Source organism: Schistocerca americana, chromosome 4 (genome assembly GCF_021461395.2).
Source record: "Schistocerca americana isolate TAMUIC-IGC-003095 chromosome 4, iqSchAmer2.1, whole genome shotgun sequence".
In the NCBI taxonomy this organism is placed as follows: domain Eukaryota; kingdom Metazoa; phylum Arthropoda; class Insecta; order Orthoptera; family Acrididae; genus Schistocerca; species Schistocerca americana.
This window is the reverse complement of record NC_060122.1, coordinates 774,967,135-774,991,694: the sequence shown is the minus strand read 5'-3', so window position 1 is coordinate 774,991,694 and position 24,560 is coordinate 774,967,135. Positions and strand designations below refer to the sequence as shown.

The 24,560-nt window shown below is 40.9% G+C and overlaps 1 protein-coding gene across 1 annotated transcript in view; it reads left to right on the top strand.

Moving 5' to 3' along the window:
• LOC124612306 overlaps positions 1-24,560 on the top strand; it is a 209,069-nt gene that overhangs the window by 175,635 nt on the left and 8,874 nt on the right. The gene's annotated exons all lie outside the window — the stretch shown is intronic.

Sequence of the window (24,560 nt, the reverse complement as noted above, 5' to 3'; positions counted from 1 at the left end):
TGAAACCTATAATGCTTAATAGTCTTCTTAGTGTGCCTGTCTGGAACTCAACAGGCCATATTTATGGTGAGTAACAATCTGTCCTTTTTATAATATGGTAGAATGTGTTAAAGATTGTGTTGAGAGAAGAAAGTGAACATAGATGTGAAAGCTCATCAAAAAACAAAGTGCTGTATGTTGTAGAACTGTATCCTTAATATGTCAAAGAACTGAGAAATGGGACCCTCTGTATACATTTCTACTTCACATCATGCCGGACAGTCTGTAAATAAAAAGGGACATTGTGAAACTCATAGTACTTGTCATGTAATGAAGAACAAGGAAGACAAGTGAAGTCTCCTCTTCTCTCTTCTTCTACTTATTTTCTGGTGCTGTAGCCTGTGAGGGGCCCGCACCCTGTTGACTATCTTTCTCTTCCAATCATCTCTAGACTTTGTCAGCAGTCTCCAGTTCTGCACCCATCACCTTCTCAGATGTGTCTGTACATCTTCCAGCCATTGCACTCGTAGTCTCCCCACTGAGCAGCTACCCTCTGGCTTTGCAAATAGTTTACCTTTTTTGTCACTAGCTGTTCTTCCATTCCGTGCACATGTCCCAACCACTATAACCTTTGTGCCTTGATAAAAATCCATCAACCACAGTAGATATTGAGTTCATGCAGTTCTGGAATGGTTGTTGTTGTTGTTGTTGTTGTTGTTGTTGTCGTCGTTGTCATTGTTATTATCCATATTTCGGACCCTTACATAACATACATAATAATCATTTTGTAAACTGTCATCTTCAGCTGTCTTGACTTATTGGAGGATTGCAACATGTTAAGGAAGCTGTAATAGCACCTGTTACCTGCAGCAATTCTTACCTTTTTCTCTGTTGGTCCCATATTATCTTTCATAAGCATTCCACACACTGATTTACTGTTTCAAACACTGCAAACAGCCCAATGCCTCTCCACCTTTATTTTGTTTCTGGTGTTGATCATATATTTCATTTTTAGGGTATTGTGCCTCAGTCACAAAACCATTATAGGATCAATTTTTTTGTCTGTCCGTCCATCTCTCTCTGTCTGACTGTTAAGAATCGTTTTTCTCAGGAACGGAGAGATGTCATCATCATCATCATCATCATTTAAGACTAATTATGCCTTTCAGCGTTCAGTCTGGAGCATAGCCCACTTATAAAATTCCTCCATGATCCCCTATTCAGTGCTAACATTGGTGCCTCTTCTGATGTTAAACCTATTACTTCAAAATCATACTTAACCAAATCCAGGTACCTTCTCCTTGGTCTGCCCCGACTCCTCCTACCCTCTACTTCTGAACCCATGAGTCTCTTGGGTGACCTTGCTTCTCCCATGTGTGTAACATGACCCCACCATCTAAGCCTGTTCGCCCTGACTGCTACATCTATAGAGTTCATTCCCAGTTTTTCTTTGATTTCCTCATTGTGGACACCCTCCTGCCATTGTTCCCATCTACTAGTACCTGCAATCATCCTAGCTACTTTCATATCCATAACCTCAACCTTGTTGATAAGGTAACCTGAATCCACCCAGCTTTCGCTCCCATACAATAAAGTTGGTCGAAAGATTGAACGGTGCACAGATAACTTAGTCTTGGTACTGACTTCCTTCTTGCAGAAGAGAGTAGATTGTAGCTGAGCGCTCACTGCATTAGCTTTGCTATACCTCGCTTTCAGTTCTTTCACTATGTTGACATCGTGTGAGAATATGCACCCTAAGTACTTGAAACCGTCCGCCTGCTCTAACTTTGTTCCTCCTATTTGGCACTCAATCCGTTTATATCTCTTTCCCACTGACATTACTTTCGTTTTGTAGATGCTAATCTTCATACCATAGTCCTTACATTTCTGATCTAGCTCTGAAATATTACTTTGCAAACTTTCAATCGAATCTGCCATCACAACTAAGTCATCCGTATATGCAAGACTGCTTATTTTGTGTTCACATATCTTAATCTCACCCAGCCAGTCTATTGTTTTCAACATATGATCCATAAATAATATGAACAACAGTGGAGACAGGTTGCAGCCTTGTCTTACCCCTGAAACTACTCTGAACCATGAACTCAATTTACCGTCAACTCTAACTGCTGCCTGACTACCCATGTAAAGACCTTTAATTGCTTGCAAAAGTTTGCCTCCTATTCCATAATCTCGTAGAACAGACAATAACGTCCGCCTAGGAACCCGGTCATATGTATTTTCTAGATCTATAAAGCATAGATACAATTCCCTGTTCCACTCATAACACTTCTCCATTATTTGCCGTAAGCTAAAGATCTGGTCCTGACAACCTCTAAGGGGCCTAAACCCACACTGATTTTCATCCAATTGGTCCTCAACTAATACTCGCACTTTCCTTTCAACAATACCTGAGAAGATTTTACCGACAACGCTGACTAAACAGGTACCTCTGTAGTTGTTACAATCTTTCCTGTTTCCATGTTTAAAGATTGGTGTGATTACTGCTTTTGTCCAGTCTGATGGAACCCGTCCCGACTCCCAGGCCATTTCAATTATCCTGTGTAGCCATTTAAGACCTGACATTCCACTGTATTTGATGAGTTCTGACTTAATTTCATCCACCCCAGCTGCTTTATTGCACTGCAATCTATTGACCATTTTCTCCACTTCCTCAAATGTGATCCTATTTCCATCATCATTCCTATCCCATTCTACCTCGAAATCTGAAACATTACTGATCGTATTTTCATCTACATTGAGCAACTCTTCAAAATATTCCATCCATCTGCCCAAGGCATCCACAGGATTCACCAGCAGTTTTCCTGACGGAGAGATGTATCAAGTTGAAAATTATATCACATACCATAGTAATTACAAGAGAAAGTGTCCCGACTCTCCAAGTTCACTGATACCATCAAGAGATTTCAGCTGCACCACATGTGACCTATGGAAATGTGTGTTACCACAGTAAATGCGGTACATGAATTGATTCATTCATGAAATTTATGTAATGAAATCGAACGTACTTGGATATAGTTAACTTACCTCAGTGGACATCAGTTGTCCACTGGTTTAGACAGTTTTGAGCATTCTTGAAAGTTTTTGAAGAGTTCAGCTCCTTCTGAATTTGTTTAATGCCTGTGGAAAACCGGCATTTCCATATAATGAAGAATCAGCTTAGGAATGATGTCCATCACATGATCTTTGCAGCATCTAACATTCGATATTTAAATGCTGACATGATCCAAGCTATTTAAACATTCGTAAAAAATGTTGCTCCCTAAGCTGTCCTCACAGAGTTTTACCATGGCAATATTTTGCACCTGGTTAAGAACATTGAAGACGCCTTTCAGTGGATACTGAACAGTGTCATTCCTGTAGAAGAGCTGTTATCTCTAATAGACATCAGTAAAGAGTGTTGCATGTCAGAATAATTCCCATTTAGGCAGCACAAACACTTTAGGAATTTTGTGAGTCTTCTTACGTGATGAACCATGCAACCTGCCAGATGATAAACACTTTTTTTTTCTGAAGATCTTTCAAGACACTCTGCTATATGTTGTGGATGTGGTTGAGCCTCTGTGAAGCTACACTATGGGATCAGAAGAATCCAGACACCTGGCTGAAAATGACTTTCAAGTTCGTGGCGCCCTCCATCGGTAAAGCTGAAATTCAGTAAGGTGTTGGCCCACGCTTAGCCTTGATGACAGCTCCACTCTCGCAGGCATGTGTTCAATAAGGTGCTGGAAGTTTCTTGGGGAATGCCAGTCCATTCCTCACAGAGTGCTGCACTGTGGAGAGGTATCGATGTCAGTCGGTGAGGCCTGGCACGAAGTCGGCATTCCAAAACATCCCAAAGGTGTTCTCTTGAATTCAGGTCAGGACTCTGTGCAGACCCCTCCATTACAGGGATGTTGTCATGTAACCACTCTGCCACAGGCCGTGCATTATGAACGGGTGCTTCATTATGTTGAAAGGTGCAGTCGCCATCCCCAAATTACTCTTCACCAGTGGGAAGCAAGAAGGTGCTTAAAACATCAATGTAGACCTGTGCCGTAATAGTGCCATGAAAACACGACCACACCTTAACACCACCACCTCTGAATTTTAATGCTGGCACTACACACGCTGGCAGATGATGTTCACCGGGCATTCACCATACGCACACACTGCAATTGGATCACCACATTGTGTACTGTGATTAGTCACTCCACACAACATTTTTCCACTGTTCAATTGTCCAATGTTTACACTCCTTACATCAAGCGAGGCGTCATTTGGCATTTACCTGCATGATGTGTGGCTTTGAGCAGCCGCTCGACCATGAAATCCAAGTTTTCTCATCTCCTGCCTAATTGTTATAGTACTTGCGGTGGATCCTGATGCAGTTTGCAATTCCTGTTTGGTGGTTTGGATAGATGTCTGCCTATTACACACTGTTGTTGTCTTCAGTCCTGAGACTGGTTTGATGCAGCTCTCCATGCTACTCTATCCTGTGCAAGCTTCATCATCTCCCAGTACTTACTGCAACCTACATCCTTCTGAATCTGCTTAGTGTATTCATCTCTTGGTCTCCCTCTATGATTTTTACCCTCCACGCTGCCCTCCAATTCTAAATTTGTGATCCCTTGATGCCTCAGAACATGTCCTACCAACCGATCCCTTCTTCTTGTCAAGTTGTGCCACAAACTCCTCTTCTCCCCAATTCTATTCAATACCTCGTCATTAGTTACATGATCTACCCTGTCCCCTCATGTTTCCCCTTCACTATCGCATCAGAAATAGTGGACCTAGGGATGTTTAAGAGTGTGTAAACCTCAGCTACAGACGTATGACACAAGTGACACCCAATCACCTGACTACGTTCAAAGTCCGAGATTTTCGCGGATCACCCCATTCTGCTCTCTCACAATGTCTAATGACTACTGAGGTCGCTGATATGGAGTACCTGTCAGTAGGTGGCAGCACAATGCACCTAATATGAAAAACGTATGTTTTTGGTGGTGTCCGGATACTTTTGATCACATTCTGTATATGGACACACAGCAGTTTTTAAATTATGTGTTCCAGTTCCAGAACTCTGTCTTTGTTCCCTTGCTGCAAATCTCTAGTTAACATTCGTGTATAGCTTAGATATGAAGTCAAAGAAAACTGACATTTATGTTCTCTGTTTCTCTTGGAAGATAATGAAAGTTCAACAGGAATGTAAACACACTGTAACATGTACAAGCTCAGAAAGTCTACTACTGATGGATGATCATTGCAATTCAGAGACCTTACCAAATGATGTTCAGTTGTATACTGATTAGTTTTGCTGTCAGGTCATAGCTGAAACTTCTTTCCCACAAGTATTCAGATATTCCGAATGTACTTTCAGGGCTTGCTCTTAGCAGCTGAAGAGTTCTTTCATAAGCAAAGTTGTTTCTTCTGTCGGCACAAATGCTTCTCCATTTCAATAACATATTGTGAGCCTCAGAGCTTCTGCATAAAGCATCCTTAAGAAACAAGGAGTTACGTTCATTCCCTAAGTTGTTTGTACATCCAGTGAATGAATGATTCTGTTGATTTACTGCCTTCATCATTGAAAAGTAACTCTGCTTTATCACAAAAATTGTTTCTTATGCATTTTATTATATGAATAGCTCGACATTGTCAGATCTTTTTATTAGATAGGTCACCATCAGAAGTGAATACAGTAAATCTTGTTCTGGCTTACTCTAGCTGCATAATTACTTGAATCAATATCTGCGAAATAACATCACCAAGAGTTGCATTACGATTAGCATACTCGGCAACAGTTATGCAATAGGGGAACAAATGTAAACACTAGAGCATGATTTGAAAGTTTATTCTTACAGTTGTCTGGAGTATATTCCCCTAAATTGATAAATCCGTCAACTTTGAACAAAGTGTCGCTGAAATGCAGTTCTTGTTGGAACTTAACTTCATAAAAAAAATCGGCACACCTAAGCATTTGTTTTCATCTCGTTCTTCCCCCAAAATGATTCTTAATTGCTTCCATAGCATGTAAATTGATTTCATATGAGCTTTTGAGAGCCTTTACTAAATTTCATAAATGTTTTGGAAGGAAGTTGCAACAATCCATGGTTGACCAATGTCTGTGTTCTTTGGGTGACATTATTTTTAAGAGCACACTGTCCAAAAGAAACTCACTTTCATACCACATTCCCTTACTGTTTTTCAATTGGAAATTCTTTATCACAATGTCTTCTGTGTTTTTCTGTTTCTCACTGAATTTAGAATGATGTAGTAGATTTGACTGAGCTGTCTTGAGCTTTTCATCTGAGAGCTGTGTTTGCAGAAGATTTATTGTGCATGTCCTTTTCTTTAATTTATTGTGTAATTGCACAGCTTCTAGTTTCTGATGTGTGTTGTTCTTTTTAATGAAGTTACTGCTGCATCTGGTATCATTTTGTTTTGTAAATTTTCTTTGAGAGAAGAAACACTGTGACATCATAACTTCTTGTTCAATGTTTTCTTTGCCACAGCTTCTATCTTGTGAGAGTTTTACTGACAATTTTCTTTTGAGTAATATTTTCAGTAAATTGGGAAATAAATGAGGAATTGTTCCTAGTTTTCGAGACCACCTTTGTTTTGGAATTTTAACTTGTTTATCGTCAGTGACAAACAAGCATGCTTTTGTGACAAGTTCCTCACTAAAATGTGAATAGAACACAAAATATTTCTGAGTAAGATCTCTGTGTTTCCAAGGTATTGCGCTCACACATTTGAAATAGTCTACTTTGTTTTTTTGAGGTCTAAAAAAATGTTTACCCTTTCTTTCTCTGTAGCCAGATGTGCATGCTGGAAAAAAGTGGGCATCTTTGTTGTTGTTCTTCTTCTTTACATACGAGTAACTATAACTCTTAACACCACTTTATCACCACAGCCTTTAACTCTGCAACATTCACTCGCAACACTTTAAACAAACACTTAAAATAAGCACAGGCACAACCAACACACACCTTCTGATATGGCAACATCATGTCAAGTTGAGTCTCAAGTGAAAGTGCTGCCCGTAGTTCATGAGCGCGCCAACTGTCGTATGCTACCTGGGTTAAAGTGCTGGGAGTCAGCACACTTTCTCTTGTACTTGCTATGTGCATACTAGGGGCTACAGTTTCTTGGTGGTATAAAACCATACGGGCATTTATCTCTCATACTCTCAAATGAACTTATCAAAACCTGCATGCTAGAATCGTGAAATTTGGCAAGAACCTAGGTTTCACAGTAAAAGTGAAGGAAAAAATTCAAAAGTTGTTAATTTGCAATTACATCACATGTAAAAATATTTTTAGTCAATTTTTTTGTCTGTCAGTCTATTAAGGCCCCATTTTGTCAGGAGTGGGTAGGTGAATCAAGTTCAAATTTATATCACACACGAAGGTCAACAGTCCCTGACAGTGTAAAACATTTATGGTTCAGAATGAATGTAATCAAAAGATGCAACCACATATGTCACATATTTTGATACTTGCAAACTCGCCATGTTTCATTAAAACTTATAGGGTACATCCAGTTGACCTAGACTCATGAAATTTGGCAAGAAGCAATGTTCCACATTACAAGTTAGGAAAAAATCTGAATATTGTTAAATTGTAATCATACCACATGAAAAATATCTTTTTGTCATTACAACTTACATTGCATTCATCATCCATCAAAAACATAATACAAAAATATTATTGCATGCGAACATAAAATGTAAATTGTAGTCATGTTTTAGTAAGGAAATAGGAATATTTTATTGATCTTCTCTCCCTACATAGATAACCTGAAGTCTCTTGCTCGCTTCTTTTTGTATGTGTGGTCTAGCCTCAGGAAATACCATAGAGATTTTGGTCATGGAATTCCCAGGACCAATATCTTGCCAGTATCAATAACTATTACATGCAAAATTGTTCATAATTCTTGATTCCCAGGATGGATGAACTATCTACATTTGTAATAAAGTTTTTATGGAGCCCTCAGTGCGAGGGTCCTACTGGCACTTGGCCATTTTCTCCATACTTATGGCAAAGCTAAGTAGAGATGCTTCTTGTTCCAAAGCTATACAGTTTCCCAGCAGATGTTCTCTGTTTCTCCCGAGCATGGCTGTATTGTCTGCAGTGCTGTGCTCTGAGTTGCCACATTGAAAATATTTACACCACTTTGACGACTTGGGTGTTGATGACACTACACTCGCCCAGTCCTGAGTGGAGAAAATCCCTGACCCAGCCAGGAAATGAACGAGCCCCCATGATCGAGAATCAGCAGTGTAACAACAAGACAACGAGCTGCTGTTAAATAATATCAGTTATACAGAGTCTCCTTGCTTAAATCCCTGAAAGATTGTAAAGTTACTGGAATATTTGCTATGAGCTTGTATTTTGCTGCTGGTGTTGCATAAGGTCACTTTCATGAGTCTAATTAGCTGTGGTGGTATCTCCAGCTCCCACGATGCCTTGAAAAAACCTTTCCTATTGATACTGTCATAATCTGCTTTAAAATCTGCATACAATTGATGCAACATTATATTAAACTAGTAAACTTTTTCCATTATTAGTCTAAGGGTGAACATCTGATCTGTTGTTGCTCGTTCCTTCCTTAGTCTTTGCTAGTATTCCCCAACCATGGCTTCTGCGTGTGGTTCAAATATCTTGTTCAGTTCCCTAGCAAGTATTTTGTAGGCAGCATTCACCAGTGCTATTGTTCCATGGTTACTGCAGATTGTTCTGACACCCTTGTTATGTATTGGTATTATAATAGATGTGTGTCAGTTTGTTGACATTTTTTCTCTGTTCCAAATTTTCTGAATCAGTTCATGGGTTTTCTTGAAATAGAGCTATACATCCATACCTGAAAATATCTTCCACCACAGCACTGTAGTTCCTCATCTCCTTTACAGCTACAATCACTTCATCCAATGTTGGTTCCTCTTCTTCATCATTGAAATAAACTTGTTCCACCTGTTCCTCTTCTCCATATTCTTGGATTTTTCCAGAGTTCAATAGCTATTTAAAGTATTCTTCCCATCTTTTTATGATTTTAGTTTTATCTCCAATCAGCTTTCTTCTTTTGTCCTTGCATATCATTGTCAGAGACTGTCATCCCTTATTTATCTCTTCTATTGGCTGAGTACCTGTCATTGCCTGGATATGTATTTATTCCAACCTTCTGTTAGTCCATCTCCTCCTCACCCCTCTGTCCGTCTCCTCCACCCCCAATCTCTGTCCATCACCTCCAACCTCCAATCTCTCTCCATGTTCCCTCTTTCCAGTCTCCGTCCATCTCCTCCTACCTCCCTTCTCACTCTGTTATCACCTCCGCCCCAATAGGATGTTGCAGGTTCTTACTCCCACAGTATTTATCTCCAAATAGTAAGTAATGCGTGGTTGAAATCAATCCAGAAGTTGCGGAGGAGCATTTGACTCATGCCTTTGCCTAGGTTTGCACAGGTCACATATATTTTATGTATAGTTCACACTTATCACTTGTATTCGTTCATAGATTTCACCTATATCTCTTGCGAATTTTGCCCTGCACTTTTGTTTTCATGCAGCTCAATGTTTATGACATATTTTATGAACTGTGTATTGGCGATGATATAATTTTGCAAGTACAGCCTACGGTATGTTTGGATACTGTCTGTGAAACGTTTTGCAAATAGAGGTAGTAGTAAAGAAGTAATAAATCAAAACATGATGCCTCATGCGGCAATTTTACTGCATGAACAGCAAAAATTTAATAAGCGATTCTTTTCATCATTTTGGTGGAGGTGTCAGGGAGGAAATAATGCTAGGTTTGAAATTATGTGCAGAGTTTGTTGCATGTCAGAGTGCTCTTATTCTCAAATACTGGATGAATATGGTCTGGCTTTTTGCATGTAATAAGCGTTGCTTCTTTGTCATGCACATCACCACTTCTTTGAGAGGTAGGTGGTTCTTAACCTCATAGTTGTTCTTTCAAGATAGTAAATAATGTGTGTACCAAGTTCGTCTGAAACTGATGCGATGATTGAGGAGGAGATGTGGAACATACTTACACACACTTTTAATATGTATGGATTCAATTAACCTTCTTCTAATATACTCGTCACTTCTACATTCCTCAGTGTCTTTCAGTTTGCTTTTCTCAAAATCTCTTTTTTTCCTTCTGCAAATAGTTTCTGCTTTGGATCTCATTTTTTCATAATTTTGTCTGGAGCCTTTTCGCCTTGTGCTATCCTGTTCCTCAATACCCTTTTCCCAGTCGTCATCATACCACACACTCCGTCTTATTCTCTTTTTTTTTTTTTTTTTTTTTTTTTCAGTTCCAGCTTTGATTCTGTCATGTGATGCATCCCTTAGATATCACTGCAGTCTGGTACTAGTTTCTGCTTCAATGGCAATTGCTCTAGTCCCTTCATTTATTTCTCTTTGGAATTCTGCCTATTCCTTTGTACATGGTTATAGATTTTTGTTAATATCCTCTGCTTATACTTGACCTCCACCATATAGTGGTCCAAGTCAGCACAACCCCCCCTCCTCCACCATTGCCCCACTCCCCCACCCCTTCAGTGTCTGAACCATACCTTTTTTGGGTAAGCACATGATTTATCTGGTTGGCTGTGTCCCTGTCTGGAGATTTCCATGCCCCTTTGACTATTTTTTTAATGAGAATATAGCACTACTCGTGTTGAGGTTTTTGTGTACAGCAAAATCGACTAGCTAACCAGCTGCAATTCGTTGCCATTACACTCTTCATGTAGACTGTATTCTCACATTTGGGTTAAAACTGTTTCTCTTCCCACGCTGGCTTTCATATCTCCTAAATCACATTCACATTATTTTCTGCTATTGTATTGCATCATTTGTGCCTTCAAACTGTGTATAAAAAGTCTTTGGCCTCATCATCCACTTCCCCTGTTGGAACATATGGCAAATCAGTATCGTATTGAAGAATTTCATTTTTATTCTCAGTGTCCGTATCCTACCATTATGGCCTCAGAATTCGATATCACTGACTTGTGTGCCCTGTTTACTAGGAAACCAGTTCCATTGTACATTGACATTGTTGGGGCAGGTGGAGAAATCGGCCGTGGCAGAGCACGCACTCAATGAGACCGACCACGTAATAAAATTTGCCGACACGGAAGTTCTGGCTGTAGAGAAGCACTATCGCACTCGCTTGTTCAGAGAAGCTGTAGGAATACAAAAACACGCGAACAGTTTGAACAAGAAAGAACCTTAAGGTCAACGGATCCTGGCTTCCCGTACTGCAGCGAACGACCGTCACAGGTAGCAAGAGGAGAACCGCACCGGAAATGACCGCGGAGAAGCCCTCGGACGTTGGCACGCCAGGTACATATAGTCTGCGCCCGCGAGCTCGGCTCCAGTTCACCACCGGCAATGGAGGGTGAAGCTTTGACAATGCCAGCCACTCGTGCTGGCGAAACGTCAGAAAAATCATTAGATGAACGTCGGCCGAAGAACCCGAGACAGAAGCCAATAGGCAGTTTGTCAACAAGTGGCCACGAAAGCCTTAACAATTTTATAATGGTGATTATGTCGAAAAATAGCTAAATGTTCAAGCTGTAAACTGATATAAACCATTGTAGAAATAAACAGGTATATGTACTTATAAAAAAAATAGGAGACCTTACTTTTGGGATTACCCTCGTATGTGAATGTTCCGCCCCCTTCCTCCTCATGATCGTGTTGTAGATACTCACGTCTTGGGCTGCATCAATACTTGCATTGTCCCACAGGCTGCAGTTCAGACACTCCTGTCCTAGATATTACAGTTACCAGTGTTTCCGGTTATTGATTAGTATTAATTTAACTGAACAGTGAGGGATCTTCTGAACCATTTTATGCACAGTATGCTTAATTTATATCTATTCTTATTTTAAATGAAGTTGCAAGTCCCAGCATGAAGCATTGATCCTCTAAGGATATTCCTGCATTTTGCTTCAATTTTATGGCACTGAGACTTTGTGATACACAATAGCATCATTCACAAGAGTCTGAAGGAATTTACCATGAATGTCAGGAACCCGGTAAAACATCAGATCTCTGACAAAAGATTCTGCAAGAACGGAACCAATGACGACTGAAGAGGATCGTTCAGAGTGACAGAAATGCAATCCTTCAACAGATTTCTGCAGTTTTCAATGCTGGACCATCAACAAGTGTCAACGTACAGACCATTCAACGAAACTCCATAAATATGGGCTTTCGGAGCTGAAGGCCCTTTAGTGTACCCTTGATGACTGCACGACACACAGCTTTGCACATTGCCTGGGCCCATCAACACAGACATTGGACTGTTGATGTCCGGAAACATCTCACCTGGTTGGGCGAATCCCGTTTCAAATGTATCAAGTGGATGGATGTATACAAGTATGGAGACAACCTCATGAATCCCTGGATCCTGCACATCAGCAGAGGACTGATATGGTACTCCCGATATGTCTAGATACGATTCTGCCAGGTGTCTTTTATGTAAGCATCCTGTCTGATCACCTGCATCCATTCATGCCCTCTGTGCATTCCAATGGGCTTGGGCAATTCCTGCAGGACAATGTGACACCCCACATGCCAAGAATTGCTACAGGGTGGCTCTTCTCAGTTTAAACACTTCCACTGGCCACCAGACTCCCCAGACTTTAACTTTATTGAGCATATCTGGGATGCCTTGTAACGTGCTGTTCAGAAGAGATCTCCACCCCCCTCGTACTATTATGGATTTATGGAGAGCCCTGCAGGATTCATAGTGTCATTTCCCTCCAGCACTACTTCAGACATTAGTTGAGTCCATACCATGTCATGTTGCAGCGCTTCTGTGTGCGCGCGGGAGCCCTACACGATATTAGGCAGGTGTTCCACTTTATTTGGCTTTTTAGTGTATGATATGAACAAGAACGTCATTATAGTGGTCCCTTTGGATAGGTCCAAGAGCTACATTCATGTGTGATTATTTCTCCCTGGTAGTTTATGCATGTGTGCCTAGCCAATGTGTGGCTGGTTGGTACATGAATGCAGCATTTTATTTAAATTCCTCTACTGCAAGAATTATTTTGTAGAAAAGTAATTGTTAACAATAAATTGTTAACAATAAGTTGTTACCTAATTTTCACTGTGGTATGCTTTGAAACAGTTTTCAAAACAAAGTGCTACACCACAGTTTCCGCATCACAATAATGTTTCCTTTTAATACCTGTCATTCTGCAGCATATTGGGCATCTCTTTATTGGCTAACTACTCTTCTCTGTGGGTGGAATCTTCTCTGTGAAATGCTTTAATTTGAGCCATTAGGCACAGCAGGTTTTTAAGGCTTCACTTGAATTCCCAGCTGTTCTGGCATGAGAAGCAAATATACATGTATGTTTTCCTCTGCCTTGTTGCTGGACTTGTAAACAATAAAAGCATTGTGCACTGAAATATTTATCAGCCATCTAAACATTTACATATACCACCTTACACCTTTCTTTCCTTTCCGTGAGAAAAGGCTGTAGTTTCATGGTTCTTCAGATATACACTGCCTGTAAAACAATTGTATTTTGGAATGGATTAAGGCTTTCTAATTTCATTGCTCATTTTATTTGCTGTGGCAACTGCATAGTTATAGAATGTTGAAGTAAAGGCCACTTGTTTCTTGTCCATCCATTTCATCACCACTATGGCCTGTGAGTTATAAGCTATGAATTCACCTTTCTAGAGTCTCGCACTTTTCAAAATCAGGTACATTATTCTTATCCAGAGCTTGCCAGTTAATCCTTACCTCTTTGTAAATATACTCTGTTATAGTTGTCCATCCAGAGAGTATATTGCTAAAGTTCATAAGAGGCTCGACAAGCTTTTCTACTATTGAGTGGTTTTTGGAGTATCAACACAAATAAATCTCTTGATGCATGGTCTGGTAAAACAGTTGATGTGTACAGAGTGGATGCTTGCTGAAATAAGATTATGTCAACAAATGCAGTGGAAGAAAAAGAAAGAAAGGAGAAATAAAGCTCATCGGCATTAACACCAACTCAGTTACAAAGCCTACTATATGTGTGTATAACAGTCTCTTTCTGAATAAATTCTGCAGCATAATGTTTTAATTTGTGTATGATTCTTTCTATGATTCACTGAAATACAATTTGAATGTTTTTGCTCTAGAATTCACGTTTCACAGGTCTGTGTTTACCAACAAATGGTATTTTTTAAAGGCATGTAAGAGTTATTAACTTTTTCCTCTTCTCCGTCTGCTATGACCTGTAGCTTGGTGGAATGATGACTGTCAATTGACAATTAGAGCCAGACGAACAGCTCTATGAAACTTCAAACACCATCCAACTACAGAAAACCTTCATGCCTTCTGATCTGTGATAGCACATGCGAGGCAAGTGATAAAAGAACAAAGAGGGATTCCAGGAAGGAATTCGCAACTTCCAGTAATCTGTCCACTTCCACTGTACGAGTTTGGGAATCGAAAGGACGACTTCAGCAAGGGCAGTACACATCTCCTTTTGGCCTTGTCAAGAAATGGGGTCTTGGTGGATGCCCCTAAAGACATTTCTCAGGTTTTAGCTGAACACTTTTTTTACAGTAATTGCGTCATCCAGACAAGCTCCTGCATTTCAGGTTTTCCATACAACTGTGGAGATGAGGAAGCTCCATTTCTTCTCACACAATGAGGAAGTCTACAACCTTCCATTCTCCATGTGGGAACTGAAATCAGCTCTGTCTGCTGCCAGACACACTGCTCCAGGACCTGATGAGATTCGTTATGCCATGCTGAGTCATATGTGACCTGAAGTGAAAGGACGGCTCCTCACTTGTTTCAGTCAGATCTGTTTTGATACATAGTACTCCATGATTTGGAAGGAGAAAATACTAATTCCATTTTGGAAACCAGAATGTCCATAACAGTTACATGAGTATAGCCCTTACCAGTTGCCTGGGCAAGACTCCTGAACACATGATCAGCTACCATCTCATCTGGTTGCTCAAATCCTGAGGTCACCTGAGCCACTACCATTGACACTACTTGGAGGTACAGCATCCTTCGCCAGCTTCATGAATGGGGACTACATGGATGTCTGCCACTTCTTATCCAATCCTTTCTCGAGGAACAGCTCTTTCAATGCCTTGTCTGGCTGCTATGTTTAAGAGAATGGGGTCTCCCAAGGCAGTATTCTCAATGTCACATAGTTTGCCATTGCTATCAGTGGCATTTCCTTCACAGTCAGGTGCCCTGTCAAATGCTCCTTGTTTGTGGATGAGTTTGCAATCTTCCAATTTTCTTCAAATCTTACAATGATGACAAAGCAGCTACAGCTGACCATCAGGAGGCTGGAAACCTGGACAAAGACAACTGGATTTTGGTTCTTACCATAAAAAACTAAATGTGTCAGTTTCAATGGTGCTTGTTGAAGTTTTAACCAGCCATTGCTCACAATGGGGGCAATATTTTATGTTTATTATTTGACTCAAAATTAACTTGGTTCCCACACCTGAAAGAGCTACGAAAAAAGGGCTTCCAGTCATTGAATATTTTGAAATGCCTTAGTGTTAAATCATGGGGAGATGACAGGTCGTGCCTCCTGCAGTTTTATAGGGCAATTGTTCAGTCAGCATGGTCTATCGAGCAGCTCATATTTCCTACCTCAAGATGTTAGATGCTGCCTGCCATGAGGGCCTTTGGATATCGACTGGAGCCTTTCGAACCAGCCCAGTTCGGAGTCTGTGCACAGAGGCTGGTGAGCCACCACTCTGGATTTGGTGATGTATCCTTTTGGCTTGACAGGCACTGAAAATCTCAGCGTCACATCAGTCAATGGCATTTAGTGCAGTGGTCCAACCTAACTTCGAACAGCTGTTTAGGAATCGACCCCTTGTGACAAGGCCATTTGGGATACGTGCTGCTCACTGTCTAAAGGATCTGGATCTATCAGACCTCTGGATACACAGCCAGGGAAGAAACGCGTTGCCACTTTGGTGTCTGCAGAGGCCCAAAGTGATTTTAAGCTTGACACAATACAAGAAAACTTGTACTCCAGATTATGTTTTTACAACTTTGTTTTCTTCCACAGTTTCATCATTGTTTATACAGATGGATCTCAGCAACAGAAAGTCCTTGGTTGTTCCGCTGCTTCCCCTGAAAGGGTTTTCAGAGTGCATCTTCTGTAGGAACAATTTACAAATTACGGTGCGGAGTTGTATGGCATTATGATGACATTGGAGAGGATTCACGGACATCGTGGTACAAAATTTCTTGTCTGTTACAACTCGCTTAGTGCACTACACACACACTTCACCAAATGTATCCAGTAGACCATTTGATTTATTCATGGCTCTTCACAGCGGCTCCAACACCGTGGCAAGGAGGCGATCTCTTGAGTATATGGCCACATGAGGATACAGGGAAATGATACAGCCTACAAAGCAGCCAAGGAAGCATGTTGGGATGTCATTGTCCATCAAAGTCCCATCCCGTTGCATGCTGTTATCTCATTTTCTGACAAATGTCAGTGTTGTTGTTGTGGTCTTCACCCCTGAGACTGGTTTGATGCAGCTCTCCATGCTGCTCTATCCTGTGCAAGCCTCTTCATCTCCCAGTACCCACTGCAGCCTACATCCTTCTGAATCTGCTTAGTGTATTCATCTCTTGGTCTCCCTCTAAGATTTTTACCCTCCACACTGCCCCCCAGTACTAAATTGGTGATCCCTTGATGCCTCGGAACATGTCCTACCAACCGATCACTTCTTCTAGTCAAGTTGTGCCACAAACTCCTCTTCTCTCCAATTCTATTCAGTACCTCCTCATTAGTTATGTGATCTACCCATCTAATCTTCAGCATTCTTCTCTAGCACCACATTTCGAAAGCTTCTATTCTCTTCTTGTCTAAACTATTTATCGTCCATGTTTCATTTCCATACATGGCTACACTCCATACAAATACTTTCAAAAACGACTTCCTGACACTTAAATCAATACTGGATGTTAACAAATTTCTCTTCTTCAGAAACGCTTTCCTTGCCATTGCCAGTCTACATTTAATATCCTATCTGCTTAGACTATCATTTTGCTCCCCAAATAGCAAAACTCCTTTACTACTTTAAGTATCTCATTTCCTAATCTAATTCCTGCAGCATCACTCAACTTAATTCGACTACATTCCATTATTCTCATTTTGCTTTTGTTGAAGTTCATCTTATATCCTCCTTTCAAGACACTGTCCATTCCGTTCAACTGCTCTTCCAAGTCCTTTCCTGTCTCTGACAGAATTACAATGTCATCGGTGAACCTCAAAGTTTTTATTTCTTCTCCATGGATTTTAATTCCTACTCCGAATTTTTCTTTTGTTTCCTTTACTGCTTGCTCAGTATACAGATTGAATGACATCGGGGAGAGGCTACAACCCTGTCTCACTCCCTTCCCAACCACTGCTTCCCTTTCATGCCCCTCGACTCTTATAACTGCCATCTGGTTTCTGTACAAATTGTAAATAGTCTTTCGCTCCCTGTATTTTACCCCTGCCACCTTTAGAATTTGAAAGGGAGTATTCCAGTCAACATTGTCAAAAGCTTTCTCGAAGTCTACAAATGCTAGAAACGTAGGTTTGCCTTTCCTTAATCTTTCTTCTAAGATAAGTCGTAAGGTCAGTATTGACTCATGTGTTCCAACATTTCTACGAAATCCAAACTGATCTTCCCCAAAGTCAGCTTCTACCAGTTTTTCCATTTGTCTGTAAATAATTCGTGTTAGTATTTTGCAGCTGTGACTTATTAAACTGATAGTTCGGTAATTTTCACATCTGTCAACACCTGCTTCCTTTGGGATTGGAATTATTATATTCTTCTTGAAGTCTGAGGGAATTTCGCTTGTCTCCTACATCTTGCTCACCAGATGGTAGAGTTTTGTCAGGCCTGGCTCTCCCAAGGCTGTCAGTAGTTCTAATGGAATGTTGTCTACTCCGGGGGCCTTCTTTTGACTTAGGTCTTTCAGTGCTCTGTCAAACTCTTCACGCAGTATCATATCTCCCATTTCATCTTCATCTTCCTCCTCTTCCATTTCCATCATATTGTCCTCAAGAACATCGCCCCTGTATCGACCCTCTATATACTCCTTCCACCTTTCTGCTTTCCCTTCTTTGCTTAGAACAGGGTTTCCATCTGAGCTCTTGATATTCATGCAAGTGGTTCTCTTTTCTCCAAAGGTCTCTTTAATTTTCCTGTAGGCAGTATCTATCTTACCGTTCATGAGAAGAGCCTCTACATCCTTACATTTGCCCTCTAGCCATCCCTGCTTAGCCATTTTGCACTTCCTGTCGATCTCATTTTTGAGACGTTTGTATTCCTTTTTGCCTGCTTCATTTACTGCATTTTTATATTTTCTTCTTTCATCAATTAAATTCAGAATCTCTTCTGTTACCCAAGGATTTCTACTAGCCCTCGTCTTTTTACCTACTTGATCCTCTGCCGCCTTCACTACTTCATCCCTCAAAGCTACCCATTCTTCTTCTACTGTATTTCTTTCCCCCATTCCTGTCGATTGTTCCCTTATGCTCTCCCTGAAACTCTGTCCAACCTCTGGTTCTTTCAGTTTTTCCAGGTCCCATCTCCTTAAATTCCCACCGCTTTGCAGTTTATTCAGTTTTAATCTACAGTTCATAACCAATAGATTGTGGTCAGAGTCCACATCCGCCCCTGGAAATGTCTTACAATTTAAAATCTGGTTCCTAAATCTCTGTCTTACCATTATATAATCTGTCTGAAACCTTTTAGTATCTCCAGAGTTCTTCCATGCATACAACCTTCTTTCATGATTCTTGAACCAAACGTTAGCTATGATTAAGTTATGCCCTGTGCAAAATTCTACCAGGCGGCTTCCTCTTTCATTTCTTAGCCCCAATCCATATACACCTACTACGTTTCCTTCTCTTCCTTTTCCTGCTCTCGAATTCCAGTCACCCATGACTATTAAATTTTCATCTCCCTTCACTACCTGAATAATTTCTTTTATCTCATCATACATTTCATCAATTTCTTCATCATGTGCAGAGCTAGTTGGCATATAAACTTGTACTACTGTAGTAGTCTATCTTGACCACAATAATGCGTTCACTATGCTGTTTGTAGTAGGTTACCCGCACTCCTATTTTTTTATTCATTATTAAACCTACTCCTGCATTATCCCTATTTGATTTTGTATTTACAGCCCTGTATTCACCTGACCAAAAGTCTTGTTCCTCCTACCACCGAACTTCACTAATTCCCACTATATCTAACTTTAACCTATCCATTTCCCTATTTAAATTTTCTAACCTACCTGCCCGATTAAGGGATCTGACATTCCACGCTCCAATCCGTAGAACGCCAGTTTTCTTTCTCCTCATAACAGCATCTTCTTGAGTAGTCCCCGCCCGGAGATCCGAATGGGGGACTATTTTACCTCCGGAATATTTTACCCAAGAGGACGCTATCATCATTTGATCATACAGTAAAGCTGCATGCCCTCGGGAAAAATTTTGACTGTAGTTTCTCCTTGCTTTCAGCCGTTCGCAGTACCACAACAGCAAGGCCATTTTGGTTAGTGTTACAAGGCCAAATCAGTCAATCACCCAGACTGTTGCCCCTGCAACTACTGAAAAAGCTGCTGCCCCTCTTCAGGAACAACATTTGTCTGGCCTCTCAACAGATACCCCTCCGTTGTGGTTGCACCTACGGTACGGCTATCTGTATCGTTGAGGCACGCAAGCCTCCCCACCAACGTAAGGTCCATGGTTCCTAGGGGGGAGACTGAAAGGTTGAAGGTGATAGCAAAAGAACTGCAGTTCCTCAATTTGAACACATAGGCAGGGCGTCTTCATGTCAGCCTCACCGCTGGAAGGAGGGGCCGGCTTCATGTCAGCCTCACCGCTGGAAGGAGGCTCTGCTTACCACGCTGCACTTCAGACATGCGGTGTACCACATTCAGTTCAGCATATTTTGGCACAGTGTCTCTTATGTACTGCTATCAGGCCAGCCCTCAGTCTCAATGGAGAGCTGGCCACCAGCCTCACGGATACTGATTCCAGTGTTATAAGAGTGGTGACATTTTGTGAACTGTCAGGCCACACCTCTAAATTGCTGGGGAAGCTAGGTAGACTTCAATGCATTATAAACTGCTGTGCATCTGGGGACAGCCTTCAATCCCACCCATGAGACTTTTCTTCAGCGCATTGATGACCCTGATGTTTAGTGCCCCTCACCTAAAATCATAATCATCATTCATCATAATCCAGTAACAACATACAGCACATGCATTTTTAATATTTGCCAGAAATCTTTGTTTTCTTACTACTGTCACTTTACCTGTAGCACTTGTAAATTATTTACTCCACATAAGTTTGTTCACATACTTGATCCTTTCTGTGATGTCATTAATTCTTAATTTTATAGAAAAAGAAACAAAAATGGTGAGTGGGGAGTTATGCAAACAGCTGTGAGACTACACGAAACATATGATTGATCATAACCACAACAGTGTAAAGCAAAAGAGTAGACAAGAGTATACGAGGGTTGTTTTTTAAGTAAGGACCGTTTTTATTTTTTTTAAAAGATACAAATACTTTTGTAAAAAAACTTTTATTTTCTGATTCTACACACTTTTAATTATTTTTCTACATAGTTGCCTTGTTTATTTAAGCACTTGTCATACCGTACAACTAAGTTTTTAATTCCCTCTTCAAAGAATTCGGCCGCCTGCTCCGACAGCCAAGAGTTCACGGCCGCTTTCACTTCATCGTCCTCATTGAAGCGCTGCCCGCCAAGATGGTGCTTCAGGTCCCGGAAAAGGTGAAAATCGCTAGGAGCAATGTCGGGGCTGTATGGTGCATGGTCCAAAACTTCCCAACCAAAAGAATCAATCAAATCCCGAGTCTTTTGAGAGGTGTGAGGCCTAGCGTTATCATGTAGGAGCAAAACTCCTTTTGTCAGCATGCTGCGCCTTTTGTTTTGAACTGCTCTGCGGAGCCTCTTTAGAGTTGCACAGTAAGCATCGGAGTTGATTGTCGTTCCTCGTGGCATAAAGTCCACTAGCAAAACACCGCGCCGGTCCCAGAACACAGTTGCCATAATCTTGCGCTTTGACAGCGTCTGTTTGGCTTTGACCTTGACGGGTGAGGTTGTGTGTCGCCATTCCATCGATTGTCGCTTGCTTTCAGGAGTGATATGGGATATCCATGTTTCATCTCCAGTGACAATTTGACTCAACATGTCATCCCCTTCTTCCTCGTAACGAATCAAAAAGTCCAATGAAGTGGCAAATCTCTTCCCTTTGTGGTCCTCTGTGAGGAGTCTGGGTACCCACCGAGAACACAGTTTCTTAAAGTTTAGGTTTTCAGACACAATTTCGTACAAAACCGATCTTGAAACTTGTGGAAATTCCAAAGAAAGAGTGGAAATTGTGCATCTTCTGTCCTCACGAATCTTTGTTTCGACTGCAGCCACCAAATCATCAGTGATCACAGAGGGCCGGCCTGAGCGTTCTTCGTCACAGACGTTTTGATGGCCATTTTTAAACTCTCTAACCCATTGAAGCACTTTACCTTCACTCATTCCATTCAAGCCATAAACTTCTGTTAACTGATGATGAATTTCTGCAGCTGATAGGCTTCTCGCGGTCAAAAAACATATCACTGAGCGTATCTCACACGTGGCGGGCGGTTGAATAATCGTAAACATTATAAAGTAGCACAGCGATGCGTACACGTCAGCTACAGAGCTGCAACTTGCATCAGTGTGAACGGGAAGGATGCCGGCAAGTGGTGCGGTGGCTTGTTGCGGCGTCTGCGCGAACTACGGGACTATACGCGCGAACGGCCCTTACTTAAAAAACAACCCTCGTATCATTAGCATTAAATGCCTGTAAAGCGGTATGAGGTATGTAGAAAGGTCTTCAGAGGCATTTAGGTGTGGGTGCTTGGGATGATGTGAAACTATACTAACAAATTTTTGTTTGTAATACTATGGTTTTACTGAATACCATATTTATGCAAATCTAATACAGTAGAGTCTTGATAGTTCGAGTTTCCAATAATCCGAGCCTCTTAAAAAAAAAAGGTTGCAACGATCTACTTTCTTTTTTTACTGAGATGATAAATAATGAAAACATCATTGTAAAAGATAGCTAGGGAGAGTACAGCTCAGTGACAAAGCAGACAACAATGCAATCAACACCGACGATTAGCTCGCTGCCCTGTTGCACGAACATCTGTTGTCAGTATGGCACGCAATACCCCGACTGCTGCTGATCAAAACTGGGGAGTTCATACACTGCTGTAGTTCCCAGTACCTGTACTGTACAGTGTTGTGTGTCATTTTGTTTGTTGACTGTGTTCCATTGTACACCTTACAAAGATGAGTGCTGTAACAAAAAAAGAGGAAATTTGTGCATTTGCATCTAAAATTAGAAGCACTAAGACGACTTGACAAGGGAGAAACAATAAAAAAATTTGCTCTCGAATATGGTGTTGGTGAAGTTACTGCTGGTGACTGGCGAAGAAACTGACTCAGATCGGAACAGTTTTTTTCACAGAAATGCTCACACAAATCTCTCAGTCGAAGAAGTATAAAGAAGTCAGACTTAAACAAAACAAGTGAGGCATTGTTCATGTGGTTTACCCAACAGAGATAGAAGGGTGCTCCGATTTCTGGCACAATCTTGCAAGAAAAAGCTTTGTTTTTCAGAAACCAGCTGCAGGAAGGAGATGACAATTTCGCCACTAGTGTGGGCTGGCTCGACAAGTGGAAGAAGAGGTATGGAGTGCGCAGCTAGACGTATGTGGAGAAAAACTCTCTGGTGATGCTCAGGCCGTTTCGAAATTTATCGTCGAGTTTAAAAAAATCATAACTGACGAAAATTGGTCTAATGAACAAATATATAACTGTGACGAAACTGGGCTAAATTTTAAAATGTTACCAGTGAGAACACTTGCTTCTTGTGAAGAAAAAAGTGCTCCTGGGCACAAAAAAAAGCAAAGAGCGGCTCACAGTTATGGCAGCTTCAAATGCAACTGGAAACCACAAACTAAAACTAGTTGTGATTGGGAAGTCTGCCAAGCCAAGAGCATTCAAGAATGTATCCATCTCAGATCTTCCGGTTGTCTATACACATCAGAATAATGCCTGGATGAATCGGGAAATCTTCAAGACCTGGTTTTTTAACTCATTTGTACCTGACTGCAAGAATTTTTTAAAAGAAAGGGGACTGCCATGCAAAGCAATTTTGCTCATGGATAATGCGTCCTCACATCCAAGTGAAGGAGAATTGCAGTGCGACAGTATCCGATCCTTGTTTTTCCCACCAAACGTTACCTGTCTCATTCAGCCCATGGATCAGGGCATTCTGGAATGTCTAAAAAAAAAGTCTCGAGGGCGATTGCTACAGTCAATCCTGCATTCCAAAGACAACGAAAGCGTTGCAGGAGCTTTGAAGAAAGTGACTTTGAAGGACGTCGTATACTGGATTAGCGAATCTTGGAGCGAAACAAAGTCAGACACAATTTCTAAGTCATGGAGGAAAATTCTACAGGAAAGTATGCCAGACACAGAAACTGAAGATTTAGCAGATGAGGACGATCAACCCTTGTGTAATTTAATCAGAAGATTGCCAGAGTGTGAAGAGGCAGAAGAGGTGGAAGTAGGCGAGTGGTTAAATTTGGACAAACAGTTGGCAGTGACAGACTCTTCTGTAATTGACATGGTTAACATTCCATCGCAGTGTGAGAGTGACAAGGCAGAGGCTGCACCGATGATGAGTCACACCGATGGCTACGCTGCTCTCGAGGTCGCCACATGCTACGTGGAACAACAGCCTGAGGCGACACCAACTGACCTACTGCTCCTGAGACGGTGGCGTGACATTGCCGCAAGGAGACGTTGCAGCTTCGCCAACCAAAAGACACTTCACTATTACTTGTCTAAATAAATAATTATTGTTATTCTGCCAATGCAAATGCATGTGTAAATACTTTTATTTTAATGAAGTTCATATTTTGACCTGTATTACTTACAGTATCATAATATTTCTTTTTCCCATTTAAATTTCGATATTGAGAGTTTTAGGTAGTTCGAGGTGGTTCCGGTCCCATTCGCCGTGAAGTATCGAGTATGCACTTTTTGTTACCATATGCAGTATTCAAAATTGGAGTGTGGGTAACATTTGATGGCACATTACATTAGAGTACAAACTTGAATCTGTCAGTCACCTTCAACATCACTGAAATTTAGATATTGTTGTGTACTTCATAATGTATTATTGTAATTGTCAACTTTGGTGTATTATTCTTGGCCTATGACTGTGTTGTTTGTTTGCATTAGGTAGTCACAAAATGGAAAGCAAGTGGAGAACATCATCATATGATGCTACTTTAGAGTGAAAAGTAATTTTTTATGCTGAAAGATACAGTAAGAAGAGATCGGGGTGAGAGTTCAGTGTAGCTGACAGAAGCGTTCACTTATGGAAGAAACAGAAATTGGAATTATTTACAACTATCACAAGTAGAAAGAAATTCACTGGGCCTAGGAAAGGAAAACATCCTGAAGTTGAAGTAAAAGTTTTGG